At 42.8% G+C, this 25913-nt stretch overlaps 1 protein-coding gene across 5 annotated transcripts in view; it reads left to right on the forward strand.

Moving 5' to 3' along the window:
- Positions 1–25913, forward strand: part of wipi1 (WD repeat domain, phosphoinositide interacting 1) — a 65801-nt gene that overhangs the window by 13839 nt on the left and 26049 nt on the right. The window lies entirely within an intron of this gene.

The following is a 25913-nucleotide window of genomic DNA, read 5'->3' on the forward strand; positions in this document are numbered from 1 at the left end:
CTGCACGGACCTCACAGCTGTTCACACTGTAAACATTGTGTCGCGATGAAAGCAGTTAATAAAATAATATCCAGGGGATGCATGCAGAGCTGTGATTGGCTGAGATAAGTCTGGCCGTGCGTTACGACTCTTTTAAACATCACTGTTCCCGGAAATACATCCGCGGAGGAGCCGTGGAGGAACCATCAGTGTATCCTCGGTTAGAGCTCCTCCAGAGAGCCTCCTCGAGAAATTAGATGTCCTTCAACATGGCGCGCTGAAATTCATTTCCGGGTCACTACCGGAGGACCGAGGAGTCGAGGAGTCGAGGAGGGGAAATTAGAGTATTGAGAAGCCTAAAGTTTAGAGAGAACAGCTGTGAGGTCCATGCAGAAAGCAGAGCAGTGTATAATATATATCACTCAGTATAACAGGCCTACATTACTCTCTGTATTTGTATGCTGTAGTTTAGTAGATATCTACAAACAAAGAGTCGATATTTTTCTAAGACCATGTGCTTCACATAATAAAATGAACAACGGCTGTAGCCTGATTGTGTGTGTGTGTGTGTGTGTGTGTGTGTGTGTGTGTGTGTGTGTGTGTGTGTGTGTGTGTGTGTGTGTGTGTGTGTGTGTGTGTGTGTGTGTGTGTGTGTGTGTGTGTGTGTGTGTGTGTGTGTGTGTGTGTGTGTGTGTGTGTGTGTGTGTGTGTGTGTGTGTGTGTGTGTGTGTGTGTGTGTGTGTGTGTGTGTGTGTGTGTGTGTGTTGGTTTGGTGTCCTCTGCTTACTTTTAATACTTGTAAATAAAACTTTTGGCCCGTAATTTATTTTCCTCATTGTAGCGACCAGAGAGAGGGGGGGGGGATATATCCAGTTTTAGTGTGAATGCAGGTGATCCAAAAAGTATGCTGTTGCAGTAATCCAGTCGGGATGTTATAAAGGCATGGATCAGAGTTTCAGCAGCGGTCGATGAGAGGGATGGTCTGATGCGGGCGATGTTCTTTAAATGGAAGAAAGCGTTTTTGGTGACCTGGTTGACGCGTGGGAGGAAAGTGAGGGTGGGGTCGAGGATGATGCCAAGGTTACAGATGTGAGTGGAGGGGTTGACAATGGAGCCATAGATGGTAAGAGAAAAATCTTGGGTTGAGCGGGTAAGTGAGTTTGGGCCAATAAGTTCCGATTTGTCACAGTTAAGTTTTAGAAAATTGTTTTGCATCCACATTTTAATGTCAGTGAGGCAGGTGCTGAGCTGGGAGTGTGTGGTTGGAGAAATTGATTTTGTTGAGAGGTAGAGCTGTGGAACTGGAGTTGGTGTTGACGGAGGATTTGTCCAATTGGGAGGATGTAGATGATGAACAGAAGGGGACCAAGTACAGAACCCTGAGGGACGCCATGATTGACGGGGGCTGTGGGGGATTTGGAGTTGTTAATGGAGATGAATTGATGTCTGTCAGAGAGATAGGATTTAAACCAGGAGAGGGCAGTACCGGTAATGCCAATGGAAGACTGGAGGCGGTTGATGAGGATAGAATGGTTGATCGTGTCAAATGCGGCTGTTAGGTCAAGGAGAATGAGAATTGAGAGGGAACCAGAGTCAGCAGAGAGGAGAATGTCGTTGGTCACCTTGAGTAGGGCAGATTCTGTGCTGTGGCGAGTACGGAAACCAGATTGAAAAGGTTCATGAAGGTTATTGCAGTCCAGATACGGCCATGCAGGGCCATGCAATGTCGCTTGGGGCCCCAAGCGACATTGTGAGATGAGCCCCCCCCCCACCGACAGGAGTCAAACAAAAAATGTTGGGAACAAAGTACTTTGCAAATATAATTCCTATTTATTATTATTATTATCAACACAGTTACTTTTTTATACAGTGAGGTAAATGGCAAATGTGCATGTATGTCGTTCAGTATGCGTTTACAGGTGAATACGTCTGCATTTCCTGCCAAATACTAGCCTCAAAAAGATTAAAATATAATTAATGCAAATAAACTACTTTTATTAATAATAATAATCATAATTAATTTAATAATATAAATACTATATTATTTTATTATAATATAGTTGTAATATAGTCAAGATAAAACATGCTTATGACATGCTCAAAAAGTAATATTTCTTAAATCTGTATTCAAATGTAGTTCCCTCTGTCAGCAATGTATCAACAACTAAACACACATTTCCATCAGTATTTCTCTGTGTTGTGGTTGACATGATGATGACTGTTAGGAGTTAAGGGGAGAGGCTGAGCATCACCATGAAATGTGCAAAGGGGAAAAAATGCTCCATGTATTTTAGGCTGTAAACTTTAACTGTTATGTAAGCCAACTAGACATACAGTGTATCACTCTTCCTCCTGTACATTAGCAGATAAAAGGCATAACATACTTGAATGAATGGAAAATAAAGAATGCTGGAAATAACTGCATCTCCATTAGCCTATGCTATGCAGAGACCGCCTTCTTCCTGTCGTGAATTGCAGCTGATGCTTTAATATGGCAATTGGCAAAAGTTTGACATTTGACTTAAAACATTCGTAAGTTGTACATTTGACTCATACAATAACCCACCTTTGAGTGATGCTCTAGTTTCTTTTTTTCCCCTCTTGCTTGCGTCAGACTGTAATTGTCTTTTCACCGACATCTCTTCACCTGCACTAGTGACCGTATCAAAGCCGTTGTTATGACATTGGGGTCATGCAGAGTGAGATCGCTGTCCCTTTTAAAAGAGGGGTGTGGGCGTGCATGCGTGTGTGGGTATGGTAGAGTGAGCGAGCGGGATATATGTTTTCTAGAAGTAAAACGAGGCACTAGTGAAGGGAGCCGGATCTTATGGCTCTGTTCCTTTTTTACAGGGGGCGGGGTTACTAGGTTTATCTGCGAAATAATCACCAGGATAATGATTGACTGTATTGCCAGACCTAATGTCAATAATCTGCATTGTAAACATGACACAAGATGGCGCCATATCCATGTCATCATGTCAGTGAATGTACTTTGAATGTACCCTCTGTATGTGTTAAGTAAATAAAGTTGCATTGCCTTGAATGAAATTCACGCAACTCTTAATATTAGATACTGTGTTTTTAAGTGGCGATGGAGATTATGTGTTGACCCTGCTTTAAAGGATATGTTGCTTTTACAAATGGTGCGCTTTATCACTGCCTGGGTTTTGGTTGAAGTGCATCCAAATGCTGCTGCGTTTTCACGTTTGGCTCATTTTCCATTCGAAAAACACGTCGTCTACCTGTCCTGTAGCCTACCACTTGTTATGACTTCTCTCTCGCGCGTATTCCGTTAAGACCCACCCCATCTCACTCCGCGTGCTGAAACCTACCAATCAGAGTAGGGGCAGGTCTTCACAGAATATGTTTGGGGAACAAAATCAAGCTTTTTAAAAGGCGAGTGGATTTTGGCAGGCAGTGAGTGCGGACCAATGATTGAACGATTACAAGAACGGCTCTCACCAAGTAGGACTCGGTTCCCCTCTTATACCTTGCTCCAGAGTGCCGTGATGCATTGTTTATTAATGTGGTTCAGCTGCATTACTGCCCGCTGCAGTGCTGCCCGTCTACCGGAGTTTATTCTTTCGTTAACTCGCGGCAGCGGCCGCTGTAAAATGTTCATTGTCTGACTGTCACAAGCAGCTGATAAATTTCCCCCATCCCCATAAGTGAATGTGTTTTGGTTTGAAAGCTGTTTGGCATCACAACGCTGTTATGAACGTTTCTCTGGCATTCTAAAGGTGATGTTAGCTAGCATAATAACCGAAGCTAATCAGACTATCTTGACTACTTGTTGCTATCATATTGTGGCATAAGCCATTTTCTACACGCATATTTTACCGGCGTAGTTTTCGTTATGATTTTACTTGTGATGGCCACATGTAGCCCATGTATTGATTCCATCCGATAGCTGCAATAATACAAAACAACAGGAAAACGTCTGCCTCTTCACAATGGTCAATAACAGTGAACAGATGGTTATTAAAGTAAGGTCAAATAAACAGAATCACACTAAGCCTGGTTAGTGTTGCCTGACTTTATATAAGTGTTTTTTATAAGTGTGTGGTCGCGTTCTAGTCACTTTGCTCAGCGCTACTGCTTGTTACAACTTGTATTCGCCGTACTCGCGAAAAAACACCTGGAAGAAGTCAAGGCCAAGGTGACATCCAGGGTCACGTTGATCCGCCGCCTCGCTGGAACAACCTGGGGAGCCTCCGCTAAGACGCTGCGAATATCCACTCAAGCCCTGGTCTTCTCTGTAGCGGAATACTGCGCCCCAGTCTGGAGCAGAAGCCCTCATGTGAGAAAGGTCGACGTGGCTATCAATACCTCCCTCCGAATAATAACTGGATGCTTAAAGCCTACCCTTGTGTCCCTTTTGCCAGTCCTCGCGGGAATAGCACCAGCCGGCCTCCGACGGAAGGCTGCCACCCTCGCCCTGGCCAGGAAGGCACAAAAGTATGACTGGCACATCCTGCACAACACCACAATAACACCAGCACCTCCAAGCAGTGGCGTTTTCTCCCGGAGGCCAAGGGAAGCCAGGCTTCCCCTGTTTTTTCGGATTGTAGTTATAATTTAAATAAATAAATAAAAACACTTTGTTTTGTTTAGATAATTCTCCTTTGCTGTGTGTTGCTGCCGGCCCGTCTCTCCCCCATTCTCATTGAGTATTTTACAAAGAGTGAAACAGCGCCCCTGTAGATGTTATGGTGAAACAGTAGATTGCACTCACTGTTGCGAGAGGAGGCCAGCCGAATCTGGCTTCCCTTGGTGAAAAAAAATGGAGGGATTGACCAATCAGATGAGGCTCACGTGATGCCCCTGCCAACCTGTGATTGGTCAGGGCCATGCCAAGGGAAGCCAGAGGCGGCTGGCTTCCCTTGCCTCACAATCCAATCAAATCGCATCAATTTAGTGTTGCAGTGACGCATCCTAAAATCCGGAAGTAAGCTGCGCTCGGTTTCCCTCATGTTTCCCTCGACAAAAAAGCAATGGGATTTCTCCATAGGATTTAGGAAAATAGCTCGAAATAAGGTCAGTGGAAAACGAACCTGTTAGATAAATGCAAGTTTTGTTCAGTCGGATAATATTCACATGTCTACCCTACTTTTATAATTTTCGAATCATAAATCTAATCGATAGAAGATAGATAGCGTCACTGCATCACTCTCACCGCCATTAGAAAGTAGCAAGCAACTGAAGCAAGTGCAATTATGGAGGGTGGAGATTTAGAGTATTTAATCCAAAATAATTGTACTAAACTTCCGCTACAGCAGCAACAACAAATACAATCTGATGACAGGCCAATGCCCAAACAAAAAGGAGCGAATCGGACGTAAAACGTTAAAGGTCTCCTGATTTAGTTTGTGAATGAATGCTTATTAGAGTTTCGGCTGGAGAGTGCGTGCAGACCTGTCGGTTAGATAACAGGCGTGTGTAAGTCCTGCATCTGATACAAATGTGTGTAAAATGATACCGGGTGCTGTAATCACTCATCTGGTTATGTGATTACATTGACCACCACATCTCCGACCCAAAAGAAAGGACGTATTATTGGCTTCCCCTAATTTTTTCCCCACGCCACACTACTGCCTCCAAGCAGACTCAAGTCCCGCCACCCCTACAACAAAGCAGCTCAAGAGATGCTCAACTCCACCTCTGAGGACATCTCCAGAGATGCATGGTTTACAGCAGCTTGGAAGCAGGAGTGGGAGTCAGCCGGGCCCTCCCGAATCCACCGTTACATCTGGGACCCAGGATATGGCGCCATTCGAGGAGACGACCTACCGCGCCGGCAGTGGACCACTCTGAACCGTCTACGAACTGGGGTTGGTCGCTATTAAAGACGTGGGGCTTGGCGGCCAGTGCGGCATGCGAGTGCGGTGACCCTGAGCAGACCGCTGTCCATATAATCACCATCTGCCCCTTATATAGACCACCCTCGGAAGCCAGCCTCTTCAACCTAGGACCAGAGATGCGGGCATGGCTACACGACACCGAGTTGGACCTCTAACGTTACACGAAAGAAGAGACTGCAGCCACACCCCCAGGACCCAGATGGAAGCCTGAGCCGGCCAGCCCATATCCCCAACACACCTTCCCCAACCCAAAATTCATACCCAGCAAACAAAAAGGCCATAAAGACATTAACTGGGAGGAGATTCGTTGTCATAACTGTTCAGGATTAGGTCACATGAAGATAAATTGCCCCTCACCAAAGAAAACAACAAGAGCCCAAGTTTATTCAGCATTTCCTGAAATCACTGATCCCACTGTGCTTCACCTTAACACAAAATCAAGAAATGAGTATTCTCATGCTTATAAATTAACTGGAAGTGTGTGCTGTTTTGGACAGTGGTGCACGGAAAAGTGTGTTGGCTCTGCATAAGTACGAAGCTATTCACCCAGAGGTCCGGCCTCCTCTCCAGCAATCAGTTGTTACGTCCGTTGTCGGTCCGGGTGACATACCTGTGCTCGTGAGGCTAACTTCCCTGTCCAGATAAACCGACGCCAAGTTAGCATACACTTCCTGGTTGCTGACATAGCTTCAGATGAAGCCCTGCTAGGCCATCCATTCCTGGTCCAATCCAAAGCACGTCTTGACTATGGTACCAATCGTATGGTTCTGTTTGGTGAAGAGGTCCCATTCTTCAAGCCACGAAGCAAGCCACCATCACGTGCAGTGAGAGTATCCCGGACTGTTGTAGTGGAGCCTGGGCGGGAGTACATGGTGCCAGGCTACACACGTTTTAAAGGACAAGCTAAAGGGGAAGTAATGCTTAGCCCCACCAAGGGTTTCGTTGAAAAACACAGACTGCTGGTAGCCCGAGCCCTTGTAGAAACTCAGCACTCTGGAACTGTGCCCCATCTCATCTTCAATCCAGGCAACGCTCCCGTAACCATCAATGAGGGGGCCATCGCTGTTCTTCAACCTGTCGAAGCTGTACAGCCTGCAGCCACTACAGATCAGCCGGGGCAGACTGTCATTGGTCCCACGGTCCCAAAGCACCTGCAACAGCTCTACGCCCAGAGCTCTACTGAGCTGAAAGCTGAAGAGCAGCCCCAGCTTGCAAAGTTACTGCACACATATGGCAGTGTGTTCTCTACTGGCCCTGATGACCTCGGCCGCACTAGCCTGGTGCAGCATGACATCCTAACCAGGCCAGGTGCCCCAGTCAAGCAAACGCCATGCCGTATGGCCTCAGAGAAGCAAGAAAGTGCCAACCAGCAGATACAACAGAGCCTGGAGGTAGGACTGGCCCGCCGCAGTAACAGCAGCTGGGCGTCAACTATAGTTATGGTGCACAAAAAGGACGGCACCTACCGCCTTTGCATAGACTATAGAGCCCTAAATGACAGCACTATTAAAGATGCGTATCCACTACCCCGCATCCAAGACACACTAGACACCCTCTCCAATGCCAAATGGTTCAGCACGCTGGACCTTGCCTCTGGCTATTGGCAGGTCGAGCTGACCCCTAGAGCACGCAAAGCATCTGCCTTCTGCACAAGAAATTGACTGTTTGAGTGGAATGTCATGCTCTTCGGATTGTGCAACGCCCCGCGACCTTTCAGAGCCTGATGGACCGCGTGTTGACCGACATGCAGTGGGAGACCTGCCTCGTCTACCTGGACGACATCATCGTGCTGGGCAGAGATGTGCCAGAGATGCTGCAAGCCAGGTTTTCGACCGCCTCCATCAGGCTAACCTGCAACTCAAGCCTGCCAAATGCTGTCTCTTTCGCCACCAGGTGGCCTACCTGGGCCACATTGTCTCTGAGGATGGTGTGGCTACTGACACCAGCAAAGTTCAGAAGGTGCAGGAGTGGCCGGCGCCTACATCAGTCCAAGAAGTCCGCCAGTTCATCGGCCTTGCATCATACTACAGGCGGTTCGTTAAAGACTTTGCCTCCGTGGCTGAGCCTCTCCACGCCCTGACAAAGAAGTATGCCCGTTTTCACTGGAGTGAAGAATGCCAGGAATCATTCAACGAGCTCAAGCGTCTGCTAACCACAGCACCAGTTTTGGGTTATCCACTCGACCAAGGCAGCATGATACTGGACACAGATGCCAGCGATGTGGGCATTGGCGCTGTCCTCTCTCAGATTCAGCAGGGCAGAGAGTGCGTGCTGGCCTATGGGAGTCACAAACTATCCAAAACTGAACAGAATTACTGCACTACACAACGTGAACTGCTGGCTGTGGTGGAGTTTACATCACACTTCAGGCAGTACCTCCTGGGCCGGCCCTTCACAGTGCGCACTGACCACAGCAGCCTTCACTGGCTAACACGGATGAAAGAGCCTGAGGGACAGCTTGCCAGGTGGTTGGAAAGACTGGGTGAATACAACTTTGAGATTGGTCATCGGCCTGGCCGGCTGCACAGCAACGCAGACAGCCTCTCAATGAGACCCTGCCGCGAGTCTTGTCCATGTAAGCTGCCATGCCCCTCCTCTCAACCGGTGAGCTTTAGTGATCAGGCGGTGCAGTGCCAGTTGGACTCTGACATCAACCAGGCGATGGTGAGTCCAGTGGGGGTAGAGAGACCCTCAGCTTCCACAGCAGTGAGTCCAGTGGGGGTAGAGAGACCCTCAGCTTCCACAGCAGTGAGACCAGTGGGGGTAAACTGTTATGTGCTTGTGATACAGGACTATTTTACAAAGTGGGTGGAAGCTTACCCCCTTCCCAACCAGCAGGCTGTAACTGTGGCTGAAGTGCTGGCTTCAGAGTGGGTGTGTCGTTATGGAGCACCACAGATGCTGCACAGTGATCAAGGCCAAAACTTTGAATCCGAAGTGTTTCAGGAAATGTGTAAGCTGTTTGGCATTGAGAAAACACGCCCAACACCTTTCAGACCTCAATCTGATGGCCAAGTCGAAAGATTGAATGCCCACTGAGGTGAAGGGAGAAACCCGGGAGGCTGAACTTCTATTCATTTCTTGGGCAACCAGCTATAACTAAGTTCGGTAGGTCTGTCACCTCTACTCAAAGCTCGCCCCACTCTTTTGCAACAGAGACGAATGCCACACTACAAAAGATACTGGCCACAACAGCTGAGCGCTGCCACTGGGACTGGGACCTCATGATCCCCTATGCTGTTATGGCTTACAGAGCAACCAAGCACAGTGCAACTGGTTTCACCCCTAACTTCATGATGTTTGGCAGGGAAGTGAGCGAGCCGGTGGACCTGGTAGCTGGTCTACCCCCAGACTCTGACACACTCCCTTCAGCCCCTGAATATGTCCAGCAGACCCGACAACGCCTGGAGCTGGCTCATCAAATCACCAGAGAGGCCATTGGTGAGTCTTTTCTGACACTTGGTGAGTTCCCTGGAACACCGGGGACACATATTCATGTGTAAAAGACGTACAAAAGTGCATTTTGCATGATAGGTCCCCTTTAAATTCTCCAAAAATCAATATGCTCACAAGCAATAACACATCATTGATATACTCCTCTCTCCTATCTTTATCATACCATCTGCATTCTTTATTTTTATTTATGCACATTTTACTAATCACTCCCCTTTTAAACTGTGTTTTTTTTTTTTTTTTTACTGACATTGGAATTATTTTTTACTGACATTGGAATGATTTCTTAACTTATTTTGAACAACTATATTAAATAGTGTATATAGTGTAAATATTTGTTTACATATGATATGACCAAACCGTTTGAAACCCACTGAGATCATTTAGACTAATGTTTACAATCGCTCAGCGAGTCCTTTACCTCACCTAAACTGACGTTATCTCAGTCCGACGGGAGAGGACTCCCCCTCTCCTTATTGTTGAAACAGCTTCTAATCTCCGTTAGCTCCGAGCTAGCACCAGATGCTAACAACAACCCCCGTAACTCTCACTAGCCTGATCCCAACCCCTCCTCGACTCCTCCTTTCCCTCACTCGACTCCCTTCCTTGCGTCTTAGCTCCGCCTCCGTAAGATGCGAGCGAGAGACACGAGGAGGTGACGCGAGGACAGAGGAGTCCTCAGGTATTAATTGGGATGTCCTCGTTCACTCAAACGTCACTTTTAAACGACGTCTGTTAATGATGACGTGCACAGCTGTATCCCCTCTCATCGGGCTTAACTGAAGAACCCATTAGAACCGGCCCATTTGTTGTTAAATATTTATTTAATTGAATGAATCTTTCTCTTGTTAGTCAAGGAATGCAATGTATGATGGTTGGTCCTGCTTTTGTGTTCCGTTTTGGTGTAAAATGTAGCCTACATTTAAATAAAAATATAATAATAGTAATGTGAAAGCCTTTACTCTGAAAATGTGTGTCCTGTAGATCCCCACATTCACCACAAACCCACATTCAGGACTGTGCATTTTAAATAATTTAACTCCTGATTATCTTAACACAAAACAATACAAATAATTGTTATTTATGAAATAGCTTTCTTAATAGCTATGTTTTAGTGACGTTAAAGATCATTAAACATGACTTAAATTGTTAGTATAACCTTAAGAAATGAATTGCACATAATAATTCCCACGGAGCTGTGAGCACTTTTCCACTCATCTTCCAGTTGTTGGTTTTCCTCTGTTGAAATCGACCAGCTGTGAAGGTGGGGGCGGCGCTTTTATACACGCGAGTAGTGAAAACACTTCCTCGTAGTCTGCTCTCGTGTATCCTCCCTTTCGTCTCCTCCCGCACCCCTCCTCCCGCACCCCTCCTCCCGCACCCCTCCTCCCTCACCCCTCCTCGACTCCTCCGTGTGCATTTCAAGTATTGGGACGTCCTTCAAAATGGCGTGTCTTGATCGATTTCCGGGTCAAGTCCCGGAGGACGGGAAGAGAGGAGTCGAGGAGGGCTATTGGGATGAGGCTTTTGTCTCTCTCTAGAGGCTTCTCAATACTCCAATTTCCCCTCCTCGACTCCTCGACTCCTCGGTCCTCCGGTAGTGACCCGGAAATGAATTTCAGCGCGCCATTTTGAAGGACATCTAATTTCTCTAAATGCACACCGAGGATCGAGCGTCGAGGAGGCTCTCTGGAGGAGCTCTAACCGAGGAGCAGGGGCGCCGTAAGGGGGTGAAAAGTTAGGATGATTCTAAGGGCCCGTGACTGACAGGGGCCCCAAAAAAATGTAGAACATTAAGAAAAAAAATGTAAGTAACCTTTCATCAATCATCAATAATTAACATTAATATAACGTTAAATTGATAATGTAATCACTAAACTTACGATTCATTTCACTTTTTTTCTTCCAAAAGTTAATTATCCAAAGCCTCTGTATTTACATGTAATGGTTTGGTCCTGCCTCCAAACGCTGTGCGGCACCGGCCCTTTCTAGCAGAGAGTGAGAGCATGTGAGGAGGGATGCTAGTACGTACGTGTGTACCATGTCTCAACGACTAACAAAGTCAGGCTTTCAGGAAAGAAAAGAAAGGAGAGAAAGACAAGAGAGAGGGACTAAAGGGCGACAGTATGTCACCCAGTTTTTCAAAAGAAAAGGTGGGTGTGGTCCATGAGTGGTGGAAATTAGTCTGTTAGCTAAGCCATAGTCCATTGTAAATAATAATTGTAATGTTTTGCTGACATTAAGTACTGTTAATATCTTCACAGAAAATTCAGAGGTTTTTCATTTCACTCCTCTTTTAGCTGACATTTAATAAATGCAGGTACATTTTTAGCAGCTATTCATACTAAATAGGTTGTCCCTCCCCCTGGTGCCAGGACCAACAGATCCATCTTTAGGCTCCGCAGCCCTGTCCCCCCATAAGGCTTGGTAGTCTTGACATGCTGTCCATTGCAAGCCAGTTGGCTAGAAAGCTGGACTTCAAGGACTTGATTAGTGACGTAGCCTGTAACAAGGCTAGGCGCTGGGCTCTTGGTGAGTAAGGCTGAGCCAGGGCTTGTAATAACTGTTAAAGGGCAAGGCTATGGTAACGGTATTGGATCACACAGAAGATGCATGATGAGAAAAAGACTCAGAACAGGTAATAGGCTCTGATTTAGCACCACCATCAGGCCTTTTCACTTCCATTTCCGTTTTGTTGTCCGTTTATACTTTAACCCTCTGAGATTCCAAATATCACGTTGTGTTCAAAGCGTCACAACTTCTCAGCTGTTTCAGCCAGAGACATGTCGTGTTTTCCTCTTAAACTACAGAAACGGCAATAAACAACTCTATTAAGTTTTTCATTGAGAGGTGTTTACTTATTTTGGTAGAACGAATGAGCGTAGAGTTTTAAAAGATGCGGATAGTCTCACCCCAGTGTGCGAAAAAGTACACATCCCACCGTCCGGTACGTGTTATTTACAATATCGGACAAGTAGATCTGTCAATTGACTTGTCCGGCGGACAAGTGACGTTTATTGACAAATTATTGATACATTCAGTTTACAAAAGGCAGAACTCATTCGCAAATTGTACGTGTCCGCCATTGTTCGTTTAGAAATGTTAGTTTCGGTTCTGTTTGTCGATTCCTAAGGAAATGCATCTCACCGCTTTCTGTACAGTTAGACGGGGGCGGGGCGGGAAGTGTAGCACAGTGGCAGGGTTGGGAAGCAAAACTCGGTTCCGAGTAGGAACAAATAACAATTGTCCGGTACCGGGATCAGTGGCGTTTTTATATGTACAAAAGTGGTGGGGCACAAAAAACTTAGATGTCTATATATAAGCTTCTGCAGTGAGGTTCATGGCTGGTGAGCCTCTGACTCTTCAGGTTTACAAATATTATATTTTGACCTAAATCAAAATATAATATTATTTTCAAAAGCTTTTTTTGTCTGATGCTTCAATTAATTTTAAACAGACAGTTCAACAAAAGGATACCCAAAAAATGTAATTGTATCATTTAAATATTGAATTGTTCTCTCTTAGTAAGATCCCATTTTCAATCAAATTGCAGTCTTACCTTGACATGAAGATGAAGTCCATTTGCCTATCCTTCTGGACAAAAATCTCTATTACTTTTTTGTAAAAGTCCTCCTTATGTTCTTGTAGTTTCAAAAGTCTATCATAAATCTGATCTAATCAATAGATTTATGATTCGAAAATTATAAAAGTAGGGTAGACATGTGGATATTATCCGGCTGAACAAAACGTGCATTTATCTAACAGGTTTGTTTCCCACAGATCTTATTTTGAGCTATTTTCTAAAATCCTATGGAGAAATATCATTGCTTTTTTGTGGAGGGAAGCCATGCGCAGCTTACTTCCTGGTTTTAGGACGCCTCACTGCAGCTCTCTCTCCTCCTCTTCACACACCACACTTTTCGCGGCACACGTACTTACAGCCAATCAGCTCTGAATTATGTGAGATGACGTATGGTGGGGATGGCAGCACTATGCCCCTCTGGTCATTATTTTTTTGCCACACACATTAAATAGGACAATACTCTGAGCATGCGCAGTGTAGTTTTTACAGTCACCATTGACTTAAACAGGGAGAGGGAGGGGCAGGATCGGGTTTTGTCCCACATGGCTCTAAACAGCTCAATAGGCACACACTGTAGACACTAATTAGAAGAACACAGACTAAAACAGCAATGTACAGACGAATCAGATGAATAAACATGATCTTAAAATATATTTTATATATTTTTTAATTTATCTTTTGCATTTTTTTGTAATCATTACTTTTAATACTTTCTGCTGACACTAGGTGGGGCTGTGCCCCACCTGCCCCTAATGACCAGTCGCCACTGACCGGGATTAATAAGAGTTGTGAGGACAGGAGGCGAGGCTGCACGGTGCAGCTCTCTCTCTCTCTATGCTCTGTATCAGCTGATCGCTGCACGGTGCAGCTCAGCGTCTCTCTCTCTCTTTCTACACACAGCGGATCCGCTGCCCGTTTAACAGCCTCATCTTTGTCAAACTTTCTAATGTTCTTTCTCTAACACGTAATGAAGGTTATTAATCGTTTTAGCTCCTGTGTTGTTAATATTGACCGCCATTTCCTTTATGAAGTGAAGCAGCCTCCCTGTCTGTGTCCTCGCGCTGTCCTCACACCCCCGGACCCCCAGACTCGGAGGAGCACAGGGATGTCAGTATTGTTTATGAAGCAGGCAACCCTGTCTCCTAAAAATTACGTTCCCACAGAACTAAACTGCATTCTGAATTACGTTTAGCTTGAAACGTATTTACTCCCACGTTACGTTCGTTATGAACGTATCTAAAATACGTTTATTTTCTACATATCTTCTAGAAACATATTTTCTCCCACGTTACGTTCCTTATGAACGTATCTTAAATACGTTTATTTTCTACATATCTTTGCCATTTATTGTCTTGCTTATAATAATGACAATAGTCATTTATAAATATCATTTTAGAGCACACCTTTGAAATCGAGAATCAGGCTCGATATATGGTTAAATTAAAATCAGTAGGCAAGGCTGTAATTTCTCCAGCTGTTACTCTCATGAGCGAGGCAGAAAATAATAGTTTTAACATGACAAAAAGCTGCTGTGTCGTTTACCTCAAACATTAAAACAAATCCAGAGTAACGTGTTTCTGTACTTCCTCTAAGAAGAAAAGACAGTAAAAGAAGAGCTCTGTGGCTTCAGGCTTGATCGCCGTTCAAATGACAGCGTTGGTTTCCCCAAAAGTGGGCGGGGCTGTAAAGTGACGTAGATTTTACTATCATCTATTATTCAAAACCATTCTATTTATTCTAACGTAAATTACATGCCAGTGTTTTATATTTTTATTTATTTGTTTTTATTTTAAATCGTATAAACGTCTGTGAGGAAAATAAATGTGGTTTAGAGCCTCAAAATACTGAAATCTGTATTTTTAAAAAATATTTTCCTTCTAATTTGTTATTCTTTTCTAAATAACACAGTTATTTACTCAACAATAACACACAATTATCCGTGTTTTTATTTATTTGTTTAATTCTATAATCTTGGGCTTTTTAGCCGTAAATAAAGTCACCAGAAACAGACGGGACATTTCGAGATTTAGGATGGCCGAAGACACTACACTACCCATAATCCCCAGCTATCGTTTGGGACTACAGTCCCGTTGACTAACCCCGTGATGTTGGAGTGGCAGTGCGCCAAGGTTACGCCGAGCGTCAAGCTCTTTGAAATGGAACGAAACCACGGCAGACTATTCAAAACTGGACTCGAACGCCCCCCGAGAAATACACATGCTGGCTATTGTGTTTCGCAACATGTTCTCTATGGCACGTATCTACTGGGAATTATAGTTTTAAAATACGTTTTTCCCAAAATTAGAAGTTGCCAGTATTAAACTGTGTACAGCCCTGGAGGTTTAGGGGATAGGAAACACATTGGTGTGTACACATTTAAAACATGTAATTACTAAATGGGTAAAAATCGCTTATATCCATAATGGGCAGCATTAATATATACCCACACGACAGCTCATTGTTACTTTGTAATTCTACTCCACTACAATTCAGAGGTTAACCTGGTATTTTTACTCCACTGCATTTATTTTAGTTACTTTGCAGATTCTGATTAATGATGTGAAATATAAACAACCCTTAAAGCAGACTTTAGTTACACCTGAGTAAAATTCAGGGAAGGTGATTGTCAAGTGCCAACAATCAGGAGAGATATTTGATAGTTGGTGCTTGAGAAGACGAAACATTTATCTGCAGATCTCTATTAAGTATATTCATTACTCGTTATTCTCTACTAATAGTTAATTAAAAACTGTATAATGGCTATTTTGCACATCCCTTTCAAGATTTCAAGATTTTCTAAGGTTTCTTGATCATACACAACTTGGGTCGCAGGTTCCTCAACAGCGCATTACAAGACATCTATCAATATATGTGTACCTCCACCATTAAACTGTCATATTCTGCACATTTCTTATTCTATCTACATACATAAGAGTATAATTAATGTGTATAATATCAGTTAAAAGAAGTGCTTCAACATAGTTAACATTGCAGGAAAGCAATATATTAGACGTTAAGTACTTTGTCAGGCTTAATATTCATCGGTAGATAGATACCCCCAAAGCTTTTTTCTTGTTTAAAATAAGACCTTAACCTAAAGTATTCTTTAATGTGTTAATAAAGGTTAATTCGTTTTTCTGTTTTGCACATCCTCATATTAATATCTTTGTACATCCGGCACTAAACTGTTTTATTGTAGAGAACACTTATAGTATCTTCTTGACTTTTTATATTCTATATTTCTATCATTGACCTTCTACTTTCCCCCTATGAAAGTATGTACTCTTAATATTGTTTTCATCAAATAACATTATTCAACAAAAATAATTCAATAACGTGCTTTAACCACTAGGCGGTGCACACAAGGTACACACAGCATACTAATAATAACTTTGTATTATTAGTGTAGAACACTTATGTATGTATAACATCTGAAGATGTGTAGTTTTATTCATGTTTTTACATAATTTTACAGGATATTGCTATACTATTTCTAATGTTTTACTTCTACACATTAATATCTGATTTGTAAAACATCACAGACAGAAAGGTATATCCGTCATTTAATGGTACGCTATTGAAATTCTGAATCCATAGATGTGTCTCCCATCACCCAAATCCCCTGACTATTCTCTCAACTCAGTATTTACATTCTTATATTCAAAGAAAATCAGTAATATCTTTAAAAACTACAAGTCCTTTTCTATCAGCTGTGCACCGTTATGGTGTAAATATAACCTATTATCTACCAATTGGATCAAATATAAAAGTCAGCCGAATTACTATTGATACTGCAAGGAGACGTATTTTGTGAAAAGAAATTGAAGATGTTGTTTAATTGTTGATATATTTATGATCCACATCAAGTATTCAGTTTTGGCGGCAGTTCCTCATGTTTGTCTAGAAGTCTTCTCATCAGGGCTCTATAAATAAAGAACTACGGCAGATGTATAATATTTAATGCAGCCGAACCGTGTATTACAATGCCGTTATGTGATGACTTCCAAAGAGAAAACACTCTGAATTAGGTATTATTTTATTTTTCGTTTTCGGATATCACAACTTATTAACACCATATGCCAGCGTTTATTGCGGCTAAAACATCCAATCAACGAGCTTCAAGTTGAGGATCTTGGGTAATCAGTTCGGTGGGTTTGTGGTGTGTATCGCTCGAAATGTCCCGCCTGTTTCCGGTGACTTTATTTACGGCTAAAAAGCCCAAGATTATAGAATTAAACGAATAAATAAAAACAAGGATAATTGTGTGTTATGGTTGAGTAAATAACAGTGTGTTATTTAGAAAATAATAACAAATTAGAAGGAAAAGATTTAAAAAAATACAGATTTCAGTATTTTGAGGCTCTAAACCCCATTTATTTTCCTCACAGACGTTTATACGATTTAAAATAAAAACAAATAAATAAAAAGATAAAACACTGGCATGTAATTTACGTTAGAATAAATAGAATGGTTTTGAATAATAGATGATAGTAAAACGTCACTTTACAGCCCCGCCCACTTTTGGGGAAACCAACGCTGTCATTTGAACGGCGATCAAGCCTGAAGCCACAGAGCTCTTCTTTTACTGTCCTTTCTTCTTAGAGGAAGTACAGAAACAAGTAACTCTGGATTTGTTTTAATCTTTGAGGTGCAATAAACGACACAGCAGCTTTTTGTCATGTTAAAACTATTATTTTCTGCCTCGCTCATGAGAGTAACAGCTGCCGAAATTACAGCCTCGCCTACTGATTTTAATTTAACCATATATCGAGCCCGATTCTCGATTTCAAAGGTGTGCTCTAAAATGATATTTATAAATGACTATTATCATTATTATAAGCAAGGCAATAAATGGCAAAGATATGTAGAAAATAAACGTATTTAAGATACGTTCATAACGAACGTAACGTGGGAGAAAATACGTTTCTAGAAGATATGTAGAAAATAAACGTATTTAAGATACGTTCATAACGAACGTAACGTGGGAGAAGATATGTTTCTAGAAGATATGTAGAAAATAAACGTATTTGAGATACGTTCATAACAAACGTAACGTGGGAGAAAATACGTTTCTAGCTAAACGTAATTGAGAATGCAGTTTAGTTCTGTGGGAACGTAATTTTTAGGAGACAGGGTTGGAAGCAGGGTATATAAAGTAGCTACATTATTGAAATGAAAATACTATTTATTTACTTTTACAAACAGTGAGCAGCTGCAGCATGTGTATTGCAGGACATGTGTAAGCGTGCAAGCGTCTTTGAGTTCTAGAAAAGCGCTAGGCCTATAGGCTATACATCTAATGTATTATTATTATTATTAGGCCTATGTGTTGGACATGTGTGGTTGGACTCTGTCTCACAGGCAGGTTGCAGTGTAACATCAGAGGAGACTGGGCCAATTGTACATTCTCAAACTGCCCCACTTAGAACTAACTAAACAATGCAGAGATTATTTTTATGTAATTGTATTCAATAACCGTAAGAAATTAAACAGTATGAAGTGATTTGTAAATAGCAATACAGATTTGACTTAATGTTTTCATAAATACATTTTTCTCCCAGTTTGTCATGGGACTTATTTTTACCCTCTCAAAGAACCGGAATCGAGAACCGAAAATAACCAGAATCGAAAAGCAGAACCGGAATCGTTAAAATCCAAACGATACCCAACCCTATGTGTGATGCAGTAAAATCTTACCGCTCACTCACTTACGACACTTAGCGGTGTCGTAAAAACCGTGGGAAAATACGAAGAAGAAGATTCCAGTGGCCCCAATTTTTGTCCATTCTGGACAAGTGAAAAATGTATTCGGAAAAGTAAATTGCCAAACTCACTTGTCCGTGGACAAGTACTCTCTAAAAACTTTTTCTCACACTGCCTTGATTCTGGCATATTGCTTATCGTTTTCTCTTTTATAGATCTATTCTCATTCACCATCTTTGTTTGTGACGTAAAGAGTGAAAGAGTCACGTTTCTGAATAGGACACTCTGAATGGATGCAGTCACAGCCAATCGGAGTCTGATTCAGAGGGTTGCCTGTCAGTTCCATTGTTATGTTTACTGAAACGAGAGCCGGTATAATTCCACGTGCGAAAACAAAATAAAAGTTGGAATACATTATTTTAGTGTTTTGAAAGTAAACTGAGGTATGGCAAGGAAGTTTACTACGGCTGAGGCTTTGGAGCTGATTTTTCAAGGGGACGACATCGAAGACAATTCAGACTCTGCTCAGCATGCCATGTGTGATTGTGGACATGATATATATCATGTGTACTCTTCAAAATTGGCAGGACAAAAAATGACAATTCCTGGCAAAAACACGCCCATGGACACTGCCCAAAAGAATGGGCATAAGTTAACTAATGAACAGAAAAAGTTAGAATCTTCTAATCAGTTCTATATAATGATAATAAATGTGTGCAATTTTCTGTGTTGAATGTTTCTTTCAATGTTATGGTTAGCAGTTCTATTTAATGAAATAAGTAAAAAATGCAAGCTCCGTTTTTTATTTATTTTTTATTTATGGGCAAATATCCCCTATTATAGTGTATATAAGTCTCTAATGAGTGACTCATATCATTAGCTGAGGTTGTGCTGATTTCTGGGATGTGTAAAACTTGATTTTACTGCAAATAAATGACAATTTATAAGGCAAAACACAAAGATATACAAAAACGGAAATGTCCTATGTGGGTCTCAGAGGGTTAATACCCGCTTATTTTGTAGTTGGTATATTTAAAAAAAATCTGCTGCTTATGTTATTCTTTTTGTTATAGCATTTTATAAATGATAATATTGGTGTTAATGTTCACTTTATTTTAATTTAAGAGGTCATGTATATTTAAGTTATATTCAGGGCTGCACATAACTGGTGCGCATGCGCACCTCCGCCAAAAAAAGAGCACTGGGTCATTTGAAAAAAGGCGCATTTGCGTACCAACATTGAGAGAGAGAGAGAGGAGAGAGAGAAGGGAGAAGAGAAAAGAGAGAAGAGAGAAGAGAGGAGAGAGAGAAAGATATTTGCGAGTTGCATATGAACTTAGGGTCGGCCCGTAGCGCTGGCGTTATAGATGTTCGCCTAGGGCGCCAGATCTGTGGAGGCGCTGCGCTGGCAGCTCTGGGAGGGAAAAAAACATTTTTGACCGTTAATAATTTTCGGCCTTGATGTAACAATATTCATAATTAAGTAAATGTAACACCCTTTTCACCCCGGTTACACGTTTCATTTGCCCTGTACGATGGGCGCTGTAAGTGATGAAAATGGGGGATGTTGGCTTAGCTGGCGCCCGCAGCTCACAGCCAAAGTGCGAGTGAGCATGGGAGCGAGGGAGGGTGCACCGGTTCCGGCGCTGTTGTTATTAGCATCTGGTGCCGTGCTAGCTGCTCTAACGGAAGAAGAAGATGTTTCTACAATAATGTGGAGGGAGAGTCCTCTCCAGTCAGACTGAGGCTGATAACTACAGCTCAATGAGGTAAAGGACTCTTGAGTGTTTAGATAGTTCACTTTAGTCGAAGTTATCTCAGTGGGTCTCAAACGTTTTGATCACAATTTATGTAAACAAATATTTCCAAGGCACTCCTTTATAATTATTGGGATAAACAGGTTTGAAATCATTCCAATGTATACTATAGGACAGTAACCACAAACATCCTTTAAAACTGGAAAGATAAACAAAATGCATAAATAAATAAATGTTAAGATAAGATATGAATGAACAACAAAAATAAAATAAGTTACATTAATTTGTTATTGGCTATGGTAGGTTATTGGTTATGTTCACATACTTATTTGATTACATCCACTTGTTTAAGATGACAACAGAGACTTTCGACCCAAACCCAGCTGTTGACTTGTGGATGCAAGCAGCTAATCGCAGACTCAACCAGAGAGAAAGAAGTAGGCCTACATCATCAGCTACCATGTCTGACAGAGAGGAAGACAGTGAGGAGAACAGTCAGGAGGGTAGTGATGACAGCTTGTCGGATTACTGGTCGTGCTAATGTTGTCTTGTGTTCACCTCTGTTCACCTCTGTATGTGTGTTCTGTGTTCACCTCTGCATGTGTGTTCTGTGTTCACCTCTGCACGTGTGTTCTGTGTTCACCTCTGTATGTGTGTTCTGTGTTCACCTCTGCATGTGTGTTCTGTGTTCACCTCTGCATGTGTGTTCTGTGTTCACCTCTGTATGTGTGTTCTGTGTTCACCTCTGCATGTGTGTTCTGTGTTCACCTCTGCATGTGTGTTCAGTGCCGTGTGTCTGGCAAATAAAGACCCCCTCAAAAGTTACGGTTTATTTCATTTTAAGGATGAGCACCAAGCAACATCTCCAGGTGCTCCTTTGAGAACCAGGGCAAAACAGTTATGTGCACCCCTGGTTATATTCATTTTTTAATGTTACATTCAAAAATGTTATTAAAAAGGCATGTACACTATAAGAGATGACTATTGAGAACTATTGTCAGGAATGTTAGTGTTATATCAAATAGTGAATTCTACTGCAGCAGAATGTTGCACGTCTGCACAGTGTTATATTTTCACCGCTCAGTGTCAGTAAATATTGTGCGGTTAGTATTAGTATACAAGATAGATGCAAGCCTGTACAGGTAGAGTTATTTAAAGCATCAATGAGTGGGTTGGGTTCTGGAGGTGTGGTTACAGCATTGTGCTTGGTTGGCGTGGCCTGTGCCTGGTGGTGGGGCCAAAATCCCTGGCGGCGCCCCTCTGCCGAGGAGACACTAGAGGCTTCTCAATACTCAAATTTCCCCTCCTCGACTCCTCGACTCCTCGGTCCTCCAGTAGTGACCCGGAAATGAATTTCAGCGCGCCATGTTGAAGGACATCTAATTTCTCTAAATGCACACCGAGGATCGAGCGTCGAGGAGGCTCTCTGGAGGAGCTCTAACCGAGGATACACTGATGGTTCCTCCACGGCTCCTCCACGGATGCATTTCCGGGAACGGTGGAGGCGTGACGCACGGCCGGACTTATCTCAGCCAATGACAGCTCTGCATGCATCCCCTGGATATTATTTTAGAAACTGCTTTCATCGCGTCGCGATGTTAGAGAACAGCTGTGAGGTCCGTGCAGAAAGCAGAGCAGTGTGTAAAATGTATATCACTCAGTATAACAGGCCTACTCTCTTTATTTGCTTAAGTTTAGTAGATATCTACAAACAAAGAGTCGATATTTTTCTAAGACCATTTAGTGCTTCACATAATAAAATACACAACGGCTGTAGCCTGATTATGCTTTAGGAGCTGTAGGTGTGTGTGGTACAGTGTGTAGGTGTGTGTGGTACAGTGCGTAGATGCAGCGGACAGACGGGTCTCAGTTGGTTTGGTGTCCTCTGATTACTTTTAATACTTGTAAAAACAACTTTTGGCCCGTAATTTCAATTCCCCATTTCAGCGACCAGAGGGGAGGGGGGGGGGGGGGGATATATCCAGTCTCTGATTGTGTTACGTTATTATGAGAGTGCTCTCATACTTTGAATTGTATATATTTATATAAATATATGTGTGTGTGTGTGTGTGTTACCGCATCTGTAGCCTGTTATTGTCTCATTTGACCGCACTCTCAATTAATTCAAAGTAAATATGTGGGGGAACAATGTTCAGCTGATCTAACAGAGATTATAAAATACAGCGCTATGACAAAACACTCGACAGCTGATGCAGCTGTTGCCATAATGAACGGACGTTGCTTTAATATGACCGCTCAGAGGAGAGGAGTTCTCATTTATTTAAACGTCTGCTGCTTCCCCTCCTCTCTGCTCGGTTCCCCTCCTCGGTCCTCCGCTCGCATCTCCTGTGGGCGGGACTAAGTCTCGAGGAGGGGAGTCGAGGAGGGGAAATGTAAGAATTGAGAAGCCTCTTCAGATGGGTCCTCCACGGCTCCTGCGCGGATGCATTTCCGGGAACGGTGGAGGCGTGACGCACGGCCGGACTTATCTCAGCAAATGACAGCTCTGCATGCATCCCCTGGATATTATTTTAGAAACTGCTTTCATCGCGTCGCGATGTTTACAGAGAGAACAGCTGTGAGGTCCGTGCAGAAAGCAGAGCAGTGTGTACAATGTATATCACTCAGTATAACAGGCCTACTCTCTTTATTTGCTTTAGTTTAGTAGATATCTACAAACAAAGAGTCGATATTTTCTAAAACCATTTAGTGCTTCACATAATAAAATACACAACAGCTGTAGGCATACTGATTATGCTTTAGGAGCTGTAGGTGTGTGTGGTACAGTGTGTAGATGTGTGTGTGGTACACAGTGTGTAGGTGTGTGTGGTACAGTGTGTATGTGTGTGTGTGGTAGGTGTGTGTGTGTGGTACAGTGCGTAGATGCGGCAGACAGACAGGTCTCAGTTGGTTTGGTGTCCTCTGCTTACTTTTAATACTTGTAAATACAACTTTTGGCCCGTAATATAAATTCCCCATTTCAGCGACCAGAGAGGGGGGCGGGAGGATATATGCAGTCTCTGATTGTGTTACGTTATTATGAGAGTGCTCTCATACTTTAAATTGTATATATTTATATAAATATAGGCTATTTGTGTGTGTGTGTGTGTGTGTGTGTGTGTGTGTGTGTGTGTGTGTGTGTGTGTGTGTGTGTGTGTGTGTGTGTGTGTGTGTGTGTGTGTCCGCATCTGTAGCCTGTTATTGTCTCATTATACCGCACTGTGAATGAATCAAAGTAAATATATAAGTGGTCATGAACACATCTGTCCATCAGACAGAGGGCTGCTGTGCCTCCTGTCATCATTAATGGACGTCTCTTTAAAATAACCGCTCAGAGGAGAGGAGTTCTCATTTCTCTAACCGCCTGCTATTTCCCCTCCTCTCTCCTCGGTTCCCCTCCTCGGCTCCTCCGCTTGCATCTCCTGTGGGCGGGACTAAGTCTCGAGGATAGGAGTCGAGGAGGGGAAATTTAAGAATTGAGAAGCCTCTTCTGTCTCTCTCTCTGTCCGTATCTCTCTCTCTGTCCGTATCTCTCTCTCACAAAATGTGCTCAGGGGCGGTTCTAGGGGGGGCCAGGGGGGCCAGTGCCCCCCTAACACTGACCTCTGACCCCCCTGTGGCCCCCCTAACAATTAAACGTTTTTTTTTTTTTTTTAAATGTATATTTTCTGGTACTCAGTTTGCCAAAAACCGCAGTATTTTGTTGCTGTAATGTGAGATTGTGCCGACACCCTTATGTAAAGTAGAGATGTAACTGTTCATTGCCTTTATTTTTATATAAATATGGTGTTAGTGCAAACATTGCACTATAACTTAAGCTGAAGCTAACAGTACTAACTATAAGATCTATCTGAAATAAATAAGTGTACTGAAACAAATACCAATAACTGTATTGCATTGTTTTCTTATGCGCAATTACTTCATACTGTCTAGTTCTCTTTTTCGTCCTGCATTTATTGTGCCCCCCTCAGAAAATAACTGGCCCCCCAGTGGCCCCCCCAGTCAAATTGGTCTAGAACCATCACTGCGTGACACACACACACAGACGCTCCTCCGTGACAATGACCGCTTGCGTAAAAAAATTATAATAAACACATTTGAAAAGTGGGCGGGACACAAACAGGATTTTGAAAAGTGGAAATTACACCCATGTATATTTTACACACTGCTCTGCTTTCTGCACGGACCTCACAGCTGTTCTCACTGTAAACATTGCGTCGCGATGAAAGCAGTTACTAATATAATATCCAGGGGATGCATGCAGAGCTGTCATTGGCTGAGATAAGTCCGGCCATGCGTCACGCCTCCACCGTTCCCGGAAATGCATCCGCGGAGGAGCCGTGGAGGACTCATCAGTGTCTCCTCGGTTAGAGCTCCTCCAGAGAGCCTCCTCGATGCTCGATCCTCGGTCCTCGAAGTGCATTTAGAGGAATGAGATGTCCTTCAACATGGCGCGCTGAAATTCATTTCCGGGTCACTACCGGAGGACCGAGGAGTCGAGGAGGGGGAATTAGAGTATTGAGAAACCTCTCATGAAACCTCTTATCACGTGACCTCCATAGAGAGGCGAAGTGCTTCCCTTTCCGGGGGAGCTCCATGGGGCCTTATTTCAGAAAAAGTATGTATTGAAGTCAATGGGGAGAGAAAGATTATCTTTTGATCCCGTTTGAATTGTGCCACGAATTACACATATGATGTTTGTCAATTTAAAAGATAATTTTTCAAGTCAAAACAATTAAAATGTGTCGTAAAACTGTGAAGTAACACATTTTTTGTGTGAAGCGCTCAATGAACTACAACTCTGGTCTTGCACACGTCACCAACACCAAGATGGCCGTCACGTTAGCACATTTCACCTCTTTCTTTCAGAATGAGGCAAAAAGTATTAAAAGAGGTGAAAATCACTACAAGTCTGGCCAATTTGAGAGCTGTACATACACACAAGGGGAGTTATTCGCTCCGTAAGAGCCAGCATACGGGACCGGCTTTACAAGGTTTCGGTGAGTAACACGAGTGTAATGTGTGACGTTAATGACATCACTTACACGACTCTGGGATTTGTAGTCTTTCTAGTTGCGTCTTATATTTAAACAGTTTTACGACAAACTGTGACTTTCTTTACATGGAAATTATCTTTTAAATTGACATATATCATATGTGTAATTCATGGCACAATTCAAACGGGATCGAAAGATAATTTTTCTCTCTCCATTGACTTCAATAGATAATTTTTCCGAAATAAGGTCCCATGGGGCGGAAGTAGAAGGGCGTGACTTCGCCTGTCTGATACCATTACTAAGGTTACTTTATAACTACAGAACAACTGCATCTCTATGATGACTGAGACAACTGCATCCACTGAGGGACACTGTTTGATACAATTGAAAAATAAACGCATCAAAGGGACCTATTTGTTAACTTCTTTCATTCGTTCTGAGGGTTGTTGGATCAGATCTCCAGCTGATCCTTTTGTTTCAAGAAGGCATATTTCTTATGCAAGACAATTTCCACCACTAGGGGTCGCTCTGTAGTAAGGAAAAGGGAAGGGATGTGATGAATAAGTGAATGCACCCTTAT

This window comes from Gymnodraco acuticeps, unplaced genomic scaffold, assembly GCF_902827175.1.
Source record: "Gymnodraco acuticeps unplaced genomic scaffold, fGymAcu1.1, whole genome shotgun sequence".
Taxonomy (NCBI): domain Eukaryota; kingdom Metazoa; phylum Chordata; class Actinopteri; order Perciformes; family Bathydraconidae; genus Gymnodraco; species Gymnodraco acuticeps.